The sequence below is a fragment of the Anabrus simplex genome, chromosome 8 (assembly GCF_040414725.1).
Source record: "Anabrus simplex isolate iqAnaSimp1 chromosome 8, ASM4041472v1, whole genome shotgun sequence".
NCBI lineage: Eukaryota > Metazoa > Arthropoda > Insecta > Orthoptera > Tettigoniidae > Anabrus > Anabrus simplex.
The window spans coordinates 88,489,735-88,506,618 of NC_090272.1; the positions used below are offsets into that span (position 1 = coordinate 88,489,735).

General features: G+C 41.1%; 1 protein-coding gene across 3 annotated transcripts in view; it reads left to right on the forward strand.

Annotated features, from left to right (window-relative positions):
* Positions 1–16,884, forward strand: part of LOC136879152 (ATP-binding cassette subfamily G member 4) — a 394,853-nt gene that overhangs the window by 130,594 nt on the left and 247,375 nt on the right. The gene's annotated exons all lie outside the window — the stretch shown is intronic.

Sequence of the window (16,884 nt, forward strand, 5' to 3'; positions counted from 1 at the left end):
TAGTAGCAACGTGGTCCAGACACTCGCAGAAGATCGGGCATACGCAAAGAGAATATGGGAGTGGTCAGGTGGAGCTGTTGTCCATGTGTACTGTAGTGTGTGCATTTGACGTATATCCAGTTGGGAGTGTTGTTGCTGTGTGGCATTGAAGCGAAGAGTATGGATTTCACTACTCTAAAACATGTTTTCCAAAGGTGATCAGCATTCGTGGATTAAAATCGAGGTTGCCCTTGGAAAAAATACATCAAAATGTTATCGAGGATTACGTGAAGCCTGTGACGAGAATGCATTACCGTACAAAACGGTTGCACGATGAGTCAAGTCGTTTCGTGCGGGTCGGAATAAGACTGCGGATTTGCACCGCCCAGGTCGGCCGTCCATTCCTCAAGATCATATTGACATCGTGAGTGGTCTCCTTTCGGTGGACCATCGATGAACTGTCCCGCAGTTGTCCGTCATCAAACGGTGTGACACAGTGACGAAATGTCATAATGTGAGGAAAATTGCGTCTCTTTGTGTTCCACATCAACTCACCGACGTACAGAAATGGCACCGGTATGCACTGGCTGGCATCCACTGGACAGATACTGCAACGAAGGAGACGCATTTCTGCAACGCCTTGTCGCAACTGATGAAATGTGGGCAAGTGTCAACCGAATGAATGGTTCGGCACGTCCACAGAAATTTCGACAGGAAGCCAGTAGCGTGAAGCTTAGGTCGGTCATACACGGTGCGGCGTACCGGAGAGGTTTACCTGCACAGTTCACCTGCGTAGTAAACCATTACAGGCGACGACCTTATACACGGTACGGTTTACCCATCAGGTGACCTTACGGCATCGACACGACGAGATGATGACGCGATCGCAGTGGTTGGTGTATTGGTAGCAACTAATTTTAAAAAAAAGCAAAGGAAACCCCCGCAACTCACGGTGTAAAGACTGGTTGTTGAGAAGAAATCGCTACACTCACGTCAATTTATTAAAAGAATTGAGTGGAGAAGAAGGTAAGGTACGGTAAGGGTTATTCTGCCCGAAGGCAGGCCCGAACCTCCGCAGAGGTATTCCTGAGCCGGAGTTTACGTGCGGTAGGGTGGCCAGTTCCTTTCCGCTCCTCCATTCCCTTACCCCCCAACAACAGCGCGTGGGAACCCTTCTAACTCCTGACCACGTCCAATGTTGCTTAACTTCGGAGATCTCACGGGATCCGGTGTTTCAACACGGCTACGGCCGTTGTAGAAGAAGGAGACTACCGTAATCACTTGAGGATAAGTGAACCAGTACACCAAAAATTGCTTTCATTGGTGTCACCTTTAATCCAAAAGGTTCAGATTTGTATAACTCGATAAACTCCTCTAAAACTTGAGTTCGCCATTGTAGGAGACTACCGTAATCACTTGAGGATAAGTGAACCAATGCACCAAAAATTGCTTTCATTGGTGTCACCTTTAATCCAAAAGGTTCAGATTTGTACAACTCGATAAACTCCTCTAAAACTTGAGTTCGCTTACGGTTTGACATAGTATTCTATCAAAACAAAACAAAACAAAACAAAACAAAACAAAACAAAACAAAACAAAACAAAACAAAACAAAACAAAACAAAACAAAACAAAACAAAACAAAACAAAACAAAACAAAACAAAACAAAACAAAACAAAACAAAACAAAACAAAACAAAACAAAACAAAACAAAACAAAACAAAACAAAACAAAACAAAACAAAACAAAACAAAACAAAACAAAACAAAACAAAACAAAACAAAACAAAACAAAACAAAACAAAACAAAACAAAACAAAACAAAACAAAACAAAACAAAACAAAACAAAACAAAACAAAACAAAACAAAACAAAACAAAACAAAACAAAACAAAACAAAACAAAACAAAACAAAACAAAACAAAACAAAACAAAACAAAACAAAACAAAACAAAACAAAACAAAACAAAACAAAACAAAACAAAACAAAACAAAACAAAACAAAACAAAACAAAACAAAACAAAACAAAACAAAACAAAACAAAACAAAACAAAACAAAACAAAACAAAACAAAACAAAACAAAACAAAACAAAACAAAACAAAACAAAACAAAACAAAACAAAACAAAACAAAACAAAACAAAACAAAACAAAACAAAACAAAACAAAACAAAACAAAACAAAACAAAACAAAACAAAACAAAACAAAACAAAACAAAACAAAACAAAACAAAACAAAACAAAACAAAACAAAACAAAACAAAACAAAACAAAACAAAACAAAACAAAACAAAACAAAACAAAACAAAACAAAACAAAACAAAACAAAACAAAACAAAACAAAACAAAACAAAACAAAACAAAACAAAACAAAACAAAACAAAACAAAACAAAACAAAACAAAACAAAACAAAACAAAACAAAACAAAACAAAACAAAACAAAACAAAACAAAACAAAACAAAACAAAACAAAACAAAACAAAACAAAACAAAACAAAACAAAACAAAACAAAACAAAACAAAACAAAACAAAACAAAACAAAACAAAACAAAACAAAACAAAACAAAACAAAACAAAACAAAACAAAACAAAACAAAACAAAACAAAACAAAACAAAACAAAACAAAACAAAACAAAACAAAACAAAACAAAACAAAACAAAACAAAACAAAACAAAACAAAACAAAACAAAACAAAACAAAACAAAACAAAACAAAACAAAACAAAACAAAACAAAACAAAACAAAACAAAACAAAACAAAACAAAACAAAACCGGTAACCAAAAAGATATGATAAAACAAAACAAAACATCACCGGTAACCAAAAAGATATGATAAAACAAAACAAACCGAGTGGTTTTTAAAAACAAATAAATAGAACGCAAGACCTTCTTCCTACGCTTGTCCTGCTTCAACTGAGCTGAAACCTGTGCAGGTCACAAGTGAATCACACAGACGTGCAGTTTTGTTGAACTGCGCAGGTAACGGAATTGTTTTTCGATTCTTCCTGGCTCTCCTGTACAGGTCTGGCCACCTGTGCAGGTTCATCGAACGTAGGTGCCACCCACGCTCCGGTTTACCTGTGCAGGTCAACTGTACAGGTAAACCTCTCCGGTACGCCGCAACGTGTATGGTCGGCCGTGTGGCACGCGACTACGAGGGTGTTATTCTTACGCATGCTGTGCCTCAGGGACAAACTTTCTGGAGTGCACGTCCACGTGTATTGTGAGACGATCGCTCTATCCTGTCGCAAACGATGTCGAGCTCTTATTGCAACGGTGGCATTTTGAGGTCTTGGAACAGCCTTCGTACTCACCAGACATGAGTCCTTGTGACTTTGACCTGTTTCCGAAGTTGAAGAAACCCCTCCGAGGTCACCAATTTCCTGACATGGCATCTGTACTCCACGCAGTAGTGATGGGACATTCGATTCATTTTACTGAATCGATTCATTTGATTCCGTTCACGTTACTGAATCGATACAGTGATCCGATTCACGGCTCATTGGTCACCGCTCCTACTGCATCAGTGTAGTATGTGCTGGTAAGACAGCAGCAACAGCATTCAGTGCTCGCAGCTGCCATCTGGTCTTCATACTATGAACTCCTTTCTTAGAAAAAATGCTAGTTACTCTAATACATCGAAGGTTTCCGGCAACGCAAGGTGGGAAAGGTTAGGATTATGAAGGTAGCAGCCATGGCCTGAATTAAGGTACAGAGCCAGCATTTCCTGGTGTGAAAATGGGGAAACTACGGAAAAACCATCTTAACGGCTGCCGACGGTGGGATTCGAACCCACCACCCCCCGAATGCAAACGCATAGCCACGCGATATTAACCGCACGACAACTCGCTCAGTCTTTTTAAAAAAGTATTTTTCTATCAGCTGAGGATTTTTTTAAATCGTCATATTTTGTATAGGCTACTCGAGATGTACAGTAGCCCGCTGGTTTTCTGATTCAACATACTGTTATTGCGTCTGTCCACATATGATTGAAGTCTTGTGCAACGATGTGACATATGAACTGAGAAAATACTGAGCCGTTCTTCCCAATATAAAACAGGTACTTTTGAGTGGTTATGAGCATGACTCATAGTCATAGGGCAGGCTAGAGTCGAGTTTAATTGTCAAAAGTCAATTAAGTTATAATACTAAGATTCATTAAACTAATAAATAGTATAACCTAATAGCCTACCTACTTACTGGCTACTTCAGAATTATGTTGTGACTACCTTTTTAACACTGCAAATAAATCCATCTATTATTTAAACCTCCCTGGAAGAAGAGGACAGTGAATGCAAATGGGTATTATTTTCAAATGAGCTGAGCTCGAGAGTCCATTATAGCATACGATTCTTTCAGTCTAGCATGTCTCACTGTATGTCTCGCTGCAGCGGAAGCTCGGCTCTCCGCGTGTCCAGTGAGCCGAAGGAGCCGTGTGTATCTTGTGTCTCACTGAGCCGGCTCGTTCACGATTCTTTCGATGTGCCATGATACACTGTCTCGCTGCAGCGGAAGCTCGGCTCCCCGTCAACATCCAGTGAGTGCGCCACTCAGCACTGTCCGCTGGGAGTAAGCTGAATCGTGAGCCGTGAGCTCGCCTTTCCTGTGAATCGATTCACTCGGACACTTGAATGAATCGATACACTGCTTCGAATCATGCATTCAGTAGCCAACACTACCACGCAGTAGGACGCTCCGTCGCTGTCATCAACAGAGAACGCTTTCCAACGGCTTCCTGACATTTGGAAAAAAGTTAATAGACTTTGCGGGTGACCACACTGAATGAATGTAATGCAGTTGTACTTGTTAGTTCATGGAATATTGCGTTCTGTCAATATTTACAGCCCTTGTATGTCAGGAGCATTACTCTATTTGACACACTTAGCAAGACTGATACTGGGATACTACAAAAAATTAATCATAACATAGGCGGAGAATTATTCTGTACTCTGGATATACTAGTCAGGATTCAGGAAAGGCGTGAAAACCTCAGATGATATATATAATCAAAACAATAATAAAAATTTAAAGAGAAAATGTGGTAAATTATACATTACAGCTACAGATTTACAGAAAGCTTTTGATTCAGTCAGCAGATTGGCGGTCGCGGAGAAGCTTTCCAGAAGACTGATGACAAACAACCGGGCGAGTTGGCCGTGCGGTTAGGAGCGCGCAGCTGTGAGCTTGCATCCTGGAGATAGTGGGTTCGAATCGCACTGTCGGCAGCCCTAAAGATGGTTTTCCGTGGTTACCCATTTTCACACCAGGCAAATGCTGGGGCTGCACCTCAATTAAGGCCACGGCCGCTTCCTTCCAACTCCCACGCCTTCCCCATCCCATCGTCGCCATAAGACCTATCTGTGTCGGTGCGACGTAAAGCAACTAGCAAAAAAAGTACAAAACATGAGTAGTGCCATAGAAGAACCGAATGGAAAGGTGATATGCACGATATAAAATTCATGTGTAGGAGTGTATTGCAATAAATAAATACTCTCTCCCTAGTTTCAGATTTTTTTTTGCTATTTTGCTTTACGTCACACCGACACAGATAGGTCTTATGGCGACGATGGGACAGGAAAGGCCTAGGAATGGGAAGGAAGCGGCCTTGGCCTTAATTAAGGCACAGCCCCAGCATTTGCCTGGTGTGAAAATGGGAAACCACAGAAAACCATCTTCAGAGCTGCCGACAGTGCGGTTCGAACCCACTATCTCCCGGATGCGAGCTCACAGCTGCGCGCTCCTAACCGCACGCCCAACTCGCCCGGTGTTTCAGATATTAGGGGGATACATTATGTTATGTTATATTACACTACATAAAACGAGATGTCAGGAACATCAAAGAAGAAGTGAATTTTAATTTTAAGAACCATTTCCAAACCACTAAAACCGAAATATTTCCCTAATTAAATCGTAACCGATAAGTGGCTTTCAAAATGTAAGTTTGAAGTTCAACAGTTCCATCAGTATTTTCACCAAAAAATCTAATTATGAACCAAATTTGAGATTAAATAACTTGAGAATAGCTCAAAATTTTCGCAAGACCATATTTTAAATTAAATGTCATTTATCTTAATTTTAACAAAAATAATATACTATAGATATCAGTTATGAGTTATTGTGATATATAACACATTTTCTTCTTCTACGTTTGAAAAATGTGTCCTGAAAGTATGACCTACCTTACTTTTACACTCTGTACGGACTCATTATCGCAACAGAGAAAGTCACGTTGTTTTAATGAAAGGACTTTCACTGAAAGTGATAATTAAAGAAAAATCTTCCAAATTTAGAAACGTAGTCTAAAGGGATTCCTTTATCCAAACATTCTGACCACAAATACATGGGGAACTTATTATTCGGTAGGACTACTACAGCTGCAGAATAAATATCTAGGACGAAGTGTTATTCTTTTGGCCACAACTCACCAGCCCTGAAGGTAGTCTTGCTAGGGGAAAAACATCCAGGTCATCAGTACTGCATTGTAACAAAAATTAAATATTCAAAGGTACATTCCGACCTCTCAAATAACGAGAGTTTTGTTAGAAGATATAAAGGGATCGTGAAATGTTAGAGAAGGATAGAACTACTACAGACTAAATACGGTCCAGAAAAGGATAACAATTGATAGATGACCTGTCAGTAGTCTGTTTGAATAAGATATAAAATGGATGGTAACTGATCCGTGCTTTATAAGGCGTTACCATGAGTACGCTCCCCTCCAATCACATCGTCTGCTTCTGTAGGGAACTTCAATGGCCATTCGTTAACGAAGGGAACTTGGAGGAAGGACAGAACCTCGCTGACTTACTGCTGTTGGGACCAAAAAGGGACAAGAAATTACTTAGAAAAGATGCATAGGAAAGCAATATTTTCCCCACTTTTACTTTAGCCAAATTCAGTTTTCGAGAAATCGGAACCATTTCTCCCCCATCCTTAGTTCTTTACTGTTCTGGCCTGCGTTCGTAAGCTCTTTTTGAGAATGTCATATCTGAAGCTCCTGACATTAAAGGGGCCCAGGTTTTACTCTCGCACTTTGTTTTTTTGTTTTTTTGCTTTACGTCGCACTGACACATGTCTCACAGCGACGATGGCATACGAAATGAAGCAGCCGTAGCCTTATTTAAGGTAGGCCTACAGCTCCAGCATTTGTCTGGTGTGAAAATGGGAAACCACGGAACATCATCTTCAAGGCAGCCGACCTACTATCTCCCTAAGCCAAGCTCACAACTGTGCGCCCCTACCCGCACAGCCAACTCGCTCCGTTTACTCTCGTACATTGAAGATAGTTTCGTCCGAGAACTGATTTCTTTCTTACATACCGTTGATCAATCGCAAACTGGGACCTCACTGCATTAGCTTTGTTGTACCTTGATACAGTTTCACTTGCTAATCTACCATCATGGGAGAATACACATCCTAAATACTTGAAATCCTATGCCTGAATCATTTTCGTATTCCCGATCTGATGGTAAGGATTTGCAAAAACAGTCTTGAGAAATGTCTTAGAGATTCTAGCCTGTGTTGTTGGAACAAATCTCTAAAATATATTTCAGCAAAATAATTATGTAAATGCTTGATGAATTGTAGTATTCACTGTATAGTGCAAAGCTCATTTAGCTACGAATAATACATACGTAAATTTGATGGCAATTTTACAGGTAATTACGGTGCTGTGATTCGCAACAACAAAAAAAGAAAAGAAAAAGAGAGAGAGAGACGTGCTGTATCGGAGGCACAGCTACAAGGTTTATGGTGTATACATCTTTCTGACAGAAATGAAGTAGATCGAATGTCTAACAACACAGGTTACACAGACAAGGAAGAAGTGCTGGGCTATACGTCCCGCTGCGTACAATTCCAACCTTTGCCCTTGCTTACTGAATTTAAATAGTTCTTGCCTGATCGAGGCGGTGAAGGTATTCTTGGTTCATCAGGAAGGAGTGGATTCGACTCCCCACTAGTAAGTCGTAAATTTTAGGAAACACTATTTCCACTTTCGGAGGTGCATATGGCCCTGAGGTTCACTTAGCCCATAGCAAAAATGATTACCAAGATAATTCCTGGAGTCAAAGACGGTTGGGCGTAGAACTAACGACTCTACCCCATCAAGTGCCGAGGTTGCAGATAGTGGAAGCCTTTACCTTCCATCACTCCAAGGTCCTTCATTGCCTGTACGGAGATGGATTTCCTTTACTTTACTCAATGTGAATGTCTGTTTTTTTTTTCATTCATCTATATATATAAAAGCAAGTCGGGCTGGAGCGATGTATATATAAATATTTAAAAATGAAAAAAGACGTGAATTAATGAGGCACTTCCAGAAATCTCAGAAATTTGAAACTTGGTACGGGAGAAGCTGATGACCCCAGGATCCCTAGAAAAATCGGAAATTCTCAAAATTCCCTGAAGGGGGCACGCTGGGGGGGCTCAAATTTTGGGCTCAGCATAAGAACGCAGTCGTATAATATATCGAAAACGACAACCTATACCTTTCGTGGGCTTAAAAATTTTCGGGAATTTCCTCATTTTTATCCCCATCCTCCCAAATCAAGATGGCGGCACAACCCGCCAGACAAGGTAGATAATTGAAATTTGGTGAAATTATAGCTTTTGGTCCCTAACCGACGGGAAAATTCCAAGATGTTCAAATTTTTCACTTTTTACCCCCAAAGATATCAAAATATGGAGGCAATTTTAATGACTGTGCAGACATTCCTGTTGAGCTTTTTTTTTTTTTTGGCTAAACGGTAAGTCGCTGTGAGCTTGCATCCGGGAGATAGTAGATTCGAATCCCACTATCGGCAGCCCTGAAGATGGTTTTCCGTGGTTACCCATTTTCACACCAGGCAAATGCTGGGGCTGTACCTTAATTAAGGCCACGGCCGCTTCCTTCCAACACCTAGGCCTTTCCTATCCCATCGTCGCCGTAAGACCTATCTGTGTCGGTGCGACGCAAAACCTTACCATAAAAACGGTAAGTCGTATCACAAAACGGATGGCACAATGTCGCTTCAATTCGGAGTGATCTACAACTTTGGTCGTGTGACATTTTGTCGTATCTCTCTCCCGTAAACGTTAAATTTGGCCGTATTTCTGGATTGTTCGTAAATTTGGTGATTTTTACAAGTATATTTCATTGTTTGACACACTTATAAGAACCATAGGATCATCACGTTAGATGCGCACATTGGCACGATTAAGGGCCATATGTGGACCAAATTTCATGATTCTAGCTTACATTTTAGTAGGCTAAAAGTAATGTAAAATGTTAAAAATGTACCCAAGTTTCACCCTATTCAAAATTTGAACTCAATTTACCCCCTTAATAGGGGAGATACGAGGATATGGTTTAGAAACAAGCATGTAGAGCCATAAATGGGGCGTCTGATGGCGCAAACAGTTTCTTAATACAATGCACCGTTTAGGAGATATGAATCTCGAAGTGGAAGTCTGCACTTTTCAACGTGCTCATGCTTATCCGTCATCTATATATATAAAAGCAAGTCGGGCTGGAGCGATGTATATATCAATATTTAAAAATGGAAAAAGACGTGAATTAATGAGGCACTTCCAGAAATCTCTGAAATTTGAAACTTGGTACGGGAGAAGCTGATGACCCCAGGATCCCTAGAAAAATCGGAAATTCTCAAAATTCCCTGAAGGGGGCACGCTGGGGGGCTCAAATTTTGGGCTCAGCATAAGAACGCAGTCGTAAAATGTATCCAAATCGACAACCTATAGGTTTCATGGGCTTAAAAAATTTCGGGAATTTCCTCATTTTTATCCCCCATCCCCCAAATCAAGATGGCGGTACAACCTGCCAGACGCGGTAGACAATTGAAATTTGGTGAAATTATAGCTTTTGGTCCCTAACCGACGGGAAAATTCCAAGATGTTCAAATTTTTCACTTTTTACCCCCCAAGATATCGAAATATGGAGGCAATTTTAATGCCTGTGCAGACATTCTTTTGAGCTATTTTTTGGCTAGACGGTAAGTCGTATCACAAAACGGATGGCACAACGTCCCTTCAATTCGGAGTGACCTACAACTTTGGTCCTGTGACATTTTGTCGTATCTCTCTCCCTTATACGTTAAATGTGGCCGTATTTCTGGATTGTTCGTAAATTTGGTGATTTTTACAAGTATATTTCATTGTTTGACACACTTATAAGAACCATAGGATCATCACGTTAGATGCGCACATTGGCACGATTAAGGGCCATATGTGGACCAAATTTCATGATTCTAGCTTACATTTTAGTAGGCTAAAAGTAATGTAAAATGTTAAAAATGTACCCAAGTTTCACCCTATTCAAAATTTGAACTCAATTTACCCCCTTAATAGGGGAGATACGAGGATATGGTTTAGAAACAAGCATGTAGAGCCATAAATGGGGCGTCTGATGGCGCAAACAGTTTCTTAATACAATGCACCGTTTAGGAGATATGAATCTCGAAGTGGAAGTCTGCACTTTTCAACGTGCTCATGCTTATCCGTCATCTATATATTTAAAAGCAAGTCGGACTGGAGCGATGTTTATATAAATATTTAAAAATGAAAAAAGGCGTGAATTAATGAGGCACTTCCAGAAATCTCAGAATTTTGAAACTTGTACGGGAGTAGCTGATGACCCCAAGATATGGCCAGAAAGTGCGTCTTATCGTACAATCCGTTTTTCGATATGATGTACCGTTTAGCAGCAGTTATTCTGTAAATGATGGTTAACATCCTTATACTTCCGTATGACGACTATATTCTTTCATTGACGTCGATTTGTAGCTATCTAGAAAGGGTTTGTCTGCCATTGGTATTAAATACATTGCAAATCGATAGTGACTGTCAGAAGGAGGACTTCTGCTATTGTTTTCAGTCCTCCCCACATCGACTTTCACAGGCAGTAGGAATGGGGTCGTCCTCCATCTCTTGTGCACTATTTTAGTGCATAATTCCCTTCTCGATTCGACTACCAGAACTCTAGGGAGCGTGCAATTATTTTCAAAACTATTTTACCCGATCCTGTTTGAAGTAGGCAAGGGTGTCTTCCATTATAAACAAATTGACCCATCTAAAATGTGACTGACGGTAGGCATAGTGGCCTGCTATTATAATGGAATCTCACCCACTCGGTGTGACTGGCAGGAAGCTGACTGGCATTAGGAATTGCGTCTGCCATTATAAAGATAAGAACGCAACTCACTTTTGACTGGCAGTAAGGAAGGTCCCTGCAAATATAATAAAAGTTCCTCAATGTAATCTATCTGAAAGTAGGAATTGGGGTCTGCCATTGTAATGAAACCTCCCCAAATCGATTTTGGCCGCGCACTAGGCAATGGGGTCTGCCGTTAAATGAAAATTACCTTCTTCGTTGTGAATTGCAGTAAACAAGTGGACTTGCCGTTATCATCGCAATTCTGCAAATCACACTTTCATTGGAAACAACGTCTGTGGATTTCACAATACTAATTCTCGGATAAAGACAAGACAAACCCAATTTAAAAATCTTATTCACTTCATGTGCACTAATTTACTTCGATATCCGTATACAATGTAGAGTACCGTAGCGAAGCACGGGCACATTTGCTAGTCGTAACTATAAAATGAATGTAATCGATACTATTAACAAATGGATTTGCCGTCTTTTATAGAAGTTTCCTTTGCTAATTGTTTAACATCCCACTAAGGTTTACCGGCGACGGAAGGATGATGGAAAGCTAGCGGCCGTCGCCTTAATTAAGGTACAGCCCCTGAATTTGCCTGGTATGAAAACTGAAAACTATCTTCAGAATTGTCAACGGCGTGATTCGAACTCACTATCTCCCGAATGCATGTCACAGCAGCGCTACCCTAACCGCACAGCCAACTATTTTTTTAATAGAAGCAGATTGTTTTTCGACTGACACAGACCAGAGCAAAATTCAAGTTTCCCTGACGTCTCGTCTCAAGCAAGAAAGCAAGCTTGTAGTTTTATGTGACTGTTGATATCGTGACCATGGCCACAGTTCCTCCAGTTTTACATGGATTTCTAACCAACCAACGGGATGTGAAATTTAATTTAGAAAGTCCCACATAATTTGGCCGGGATTCGAACCGCGGCCATCTTGGTGAGAAGCCTTTGATTATACCACTCGGCTGTTACATCTTCATATTAATAGAAACTGTTTGGATTTATCATCCTACTGCTTCTTGGTACCACCGAGCAAGTGGCCGCGAAATTTGGGTCCCGTAACTGTCAGCTTGTAATCTTGAGACAATGGGTTCGAACCCCAATGTTGGCAGCCCTGAAAGTGGCTTTCCATGATTTCCCGTTTCCACACAAGGCAAATGCTGGGGCTGTATCTTATTTAGGGCCACGGCTGCATCCTTCTCACTTCCAGCACATCGTCGCCATAAAACCTATCTGTGTCGGTGCGACGTAATGAAACTTGTAAAAAAAAAACACCTTTTGGAGCCACTCCTTCTCTGTGGGAAATCACAGTAATCCTGAGTTTGCTGTAAAAATATCTGAGATTATGAACTTGTGTACGGGATACCCTCGGTCTAGCGCTAGGGAGCCTGTCTCTTAACGATAGGTTTCACGTTTGATTCCTGACCAGATTGTTTTTACCCGTATCTGAAGGCTAGAGAACAATTGAAAAGCCATCTAACAGTGAAATAGTGGCCGCGGTCTAGAAATGAATAATAACGCCAGAAACGGTTCGACGCACTGACGACGTGCCCGTAACCTCGTAATTTGCAGGCCTTCCGGCTGAGCAATCGTCACTTGATAGGTCAAGGTCCGCCAGGTTTGATCTGCATGAGATACACTACCATGCTAATATATAATTGCCTCACTTTCTCCACTGCACTAAGATTGCCCAGCCAGGGGTCTTTTTGTTCGTGCCACTTAGCACATCAGTAAGTACACAGCAAATGTACTATGTTTGGACTTTCTTTTCTGTGCGTGCCGTGACTGAGATCGTTGAGGTGATGGTTAATTCCTCTGACTCGGGGACTGGGTGTTTGTGTTTGTCCTAACACTCTCTTCTTCATATCCACACAACACACAACACACCGCACTACGTACCACCGTATAAACACGCAACAGTGAATTAATCCCTTCATTCAACGTTGGTGTCCAGAAAGGCAACCGGCCGTAAAACAGGGCCAGATTCACATGCGCAGCACAGTAGTGGTGGATAAAGAAGAAGCAAGCTACCTTGTAACTTACGTAACGGTTGATATCGTGATTGCAGCCACGGGACTTCCAGTTATACGTGGAATCCGAACCAAAGAGACGTGACCTTTTATTTCAAAATATCCACGTGCGTTAACTGGAATTCGAACCGCGATCACTTTAGTGAGAAACCAGAATTTACATTTCAAACTAAGCCATCTCCCCCCTCACCCTTGCGTTTTTCCCATCAGATGGGGTCCACTGTTCGGCTACATTTACGCCATTTCACCTTGTCTAGAATGTCACGAATGTTGAGGTCCACAGCTCGCATATCTTTCGCAGTGCTGACCATCCATCGTTTCAGCGGTCTCCTTCGTGGTGGGCGTCCACCTGGGTCATTCTGGTGGGCCGTCTTTATTACTGAATTATCGTTGTTTCGCGTGACATGGCCATACCACCGGATGCGAAGCTCTCGCGCTTTCTCTGCTATTGGGGCCACAACATCTTTATTTCTGACCAAGGTCCAAGAGAGTAAGTCCCAGTGACCATCGCAACATCCTCACCTTCATAGCTTGGAGGATCTGTCCATGTTTCCTTGTCGAAGGACGACATTCTGCTCCCTAGCGAGCAACTGGTCTTATATAGTCAAACCGCAAAGATTGTCTTTTTGTAGTTCGACTGTTATAGTGGTTGGAGAAAATGCATTGCTGTTACTAAAACCAGCCTGCGGACATGTATTTATTTCCATGGAAAGGTCGACACTGCGCCTTCAAGCAGAATAGACTCAGGAAGGGTATGAGGTCGAAGAACAATCGATACTGTACACTAGAAACCCTGCAACTGATGACTGATTGGCATTTATGTAAGAAGTCTTGGGTTACCTTAATTATCATCAGTAGAGTCCGTATTTTTAGGCAATAGACTAATAGGTTAAAATAAAAAGTCCAACTCCTTGGCTGAATGGTCAGCATAGAGGCCTTCGGATCAGAGGGTCCCGGGTTCGATTCCCAGCCAGGTCAGGGATTTTAATCGAGTATGATTAATTCTCCTGGTTCGGAAACTGGGTGTTTGTGTTTGTACCAACAATATCAACTACCACCACAGAAACACGCAAAAATGATTTAAGCTCTTCACATAGGGTTGGCGTCAGGAAGGGCATCCGGTCGTAAAACAGGGCAATACCACATACGCTAAACAATAATTCGCAACCGCGGCCCCACTTTTTTTTTTATTTCGCTAGCAGATATGTGTAATGTTTGGCAGATCTTGAAATTTGTCTTTGTTCAAACTACGACATTCTCAGATTCCGTCCTTCAGATGCAACTACCCTTCACAACAGAGACCGTAATTCTGTTTATACTATATGGACGCAACTGTATCTTGCTTTTTTTTAAATATATATTTTTTATTGTCAACATAGTATATTACAATACATATAATTCAAATACAATATACTTCAAAGGAGAAGATTGCTAAACAATAACACACACCTTTTGTGAGTCAATGACTAACTGGAGTATTTTATGCCAGCGAACACAATATACTATACAATAAGTGAATAAAGAGCGAGAATTTACATCAGATTCACATTCCCTGCCTACAACAACACACACCAACCAACCAGCGTCACAGTAATCGGAGCTAAAGAAGTAAAAAAATAACACAAGCTAACCCATACAACTCGTGCACCACTGTGTACGTTCGCGTAGGAAACGACACTCTTGGGACAGAGAGAGAAGTTGTAGTAGTTACACTATTCACACAGTTGCATAGTTAGATGACTGCTACCAGTTTATTAATAAAGTCTCCAATATAGAGCTTTTTCTGGGGGGACGCGAGGGTTTTGTATACACTAACACTGATGTCTGCGAAGAGCTCATGTTTGGTGTAGGGACTTTTGGTTTGTAACACACAATGTACATAAGTGCCTAAGAGGAGCACTACAGTATTATTTAACTGAACCGGTCGCAAGCTAAAGGTAGGTCGAATTGTCCACTCAGAGGCAATATAGATCTTGGGCTGATTTATGATGGAATGTAGTTTCACTTTAAATTCACTCCACACTTGTTGGATGACGTCACATTCCGTCAGTCTATGTTGGATTGTATCCCTAGGAGCTCGGCAAAATCCACAGGCGGCGTTGTCCTGCATCTGGATGCGATGGAGGTTGCTATTTGTAGGAATGATATCATGAACTACCTTATACCACGTATCACATATTATCTGAGGGAGAATGTGATTTGAGATGTTCCGCCAGACGCGGTTCCAGTTTATTAACATCGCTGTCCGAACGATTTTTGGGGCTTGATATTGCTGTGTATGCACATACGTATAAAGTTTCTTCGTTGTTATGTCTGGAGATAGGAGGAGACTACGAGGAACGTAGCTCATCTCACATCGCATATATCGTGCATGTGGCGCGTGGTGGTGGACATCGTAAAATGCTGGCGGGTTCTTAATCTCTTCCGGGTTACACATTCCCAGTAAAAAATTGCCGGATCTGCGGTTGTCTGCTGCTTGCATCATTTTGAGATTCCGTAACAAGAAGAGCACTTTACTTTTAAGCTGTACATCAATGAGACCAAGACCTCCTTCAGATTTAGCGAGCATGAGTGTAGGTCGTGCGACGCGGAAAAGTGATCCTTGCCAGATATACCAGCCTACTGCTGAAACTATACGGATGCCAACTACTCTTGGCATTGGTAAAATTTGGCTTAGATACCAGATTTTGCTTAGACCATACATATTGACATATTGCACTCGTTGTTGTAACACCACGAATTTATATTTAACTTGGTGCAGTATACTTTTCACCGATGCAAGGGCAAGGGACCAATTTTTTTTAATCATCTGATGTATGCTATTACAGAACAGGATGCCGAGTATCTTAATCTCATCAGTTATCTGCATACATGAGGGACCATTTTCGGAAGTCCTGCTTCGATACCCTATCCCTATAGTTTTAGTTTTTTTGGAAGTTGAGATGTGCACCGGAATATTGTCCATAAGTGTCGAGCTCGGTGAAAAGACGCTGGTAGTCAGCATTGCGATCCAGAATTAATGTGACATCGTCAGCGTAGACAAAGACATCGATCATACCAGGGGAGAAGGTACGTAATACATTGACAATAAAGGGTTCCAAGGATAGCACAAAAAGCATCATCGATAAGGGACAACCTTGCCGTACTCCTCTTGTAATTTTGATAGGGTTTGAAAGGTAACCGTTCACAGTTATTTTAGAAGAGCCGCCAGTCAGTATCTTAGCCATCAGAGTGGTAAAAGGCATAGTGAAACCTAATGCTTTAAACACTTCGATCAAATAACCATGGTTAACTCTATCAAATGCGTGATCAAAGTCCAAAGAGAGCAGCTGTCGCCATTGCTTCTCTACGAGTGACTTACTAATCATATCACGAATGGCATAGACAGTGTTCAAAATACTTCTTCCCTGAACAGCTCCTGACTGTTGGCTGGAGGTTACGTCTGCTAAGAATTTGTTGAGCCGTTGTTTCAAGCAGCGAGTAAGTAACTTGTAATCAAAGTTGAGGAGTGTGAGAGGTCTAAAGTCTGCTGGGGTCGTTGGTTTCCCTTTCTTTGGAATTAGAACTATTTGACCTTCCTTCATCTTTGTAATGTTCCTGTCAGGTTGCAGGGCGTTATTTAGTATCAGCATAAGTTCGGCTTTGATGATGGGCCATAGCTGTACATAGAACTCCTTCCCCAGTCCATCTATTCCTGGTGATTT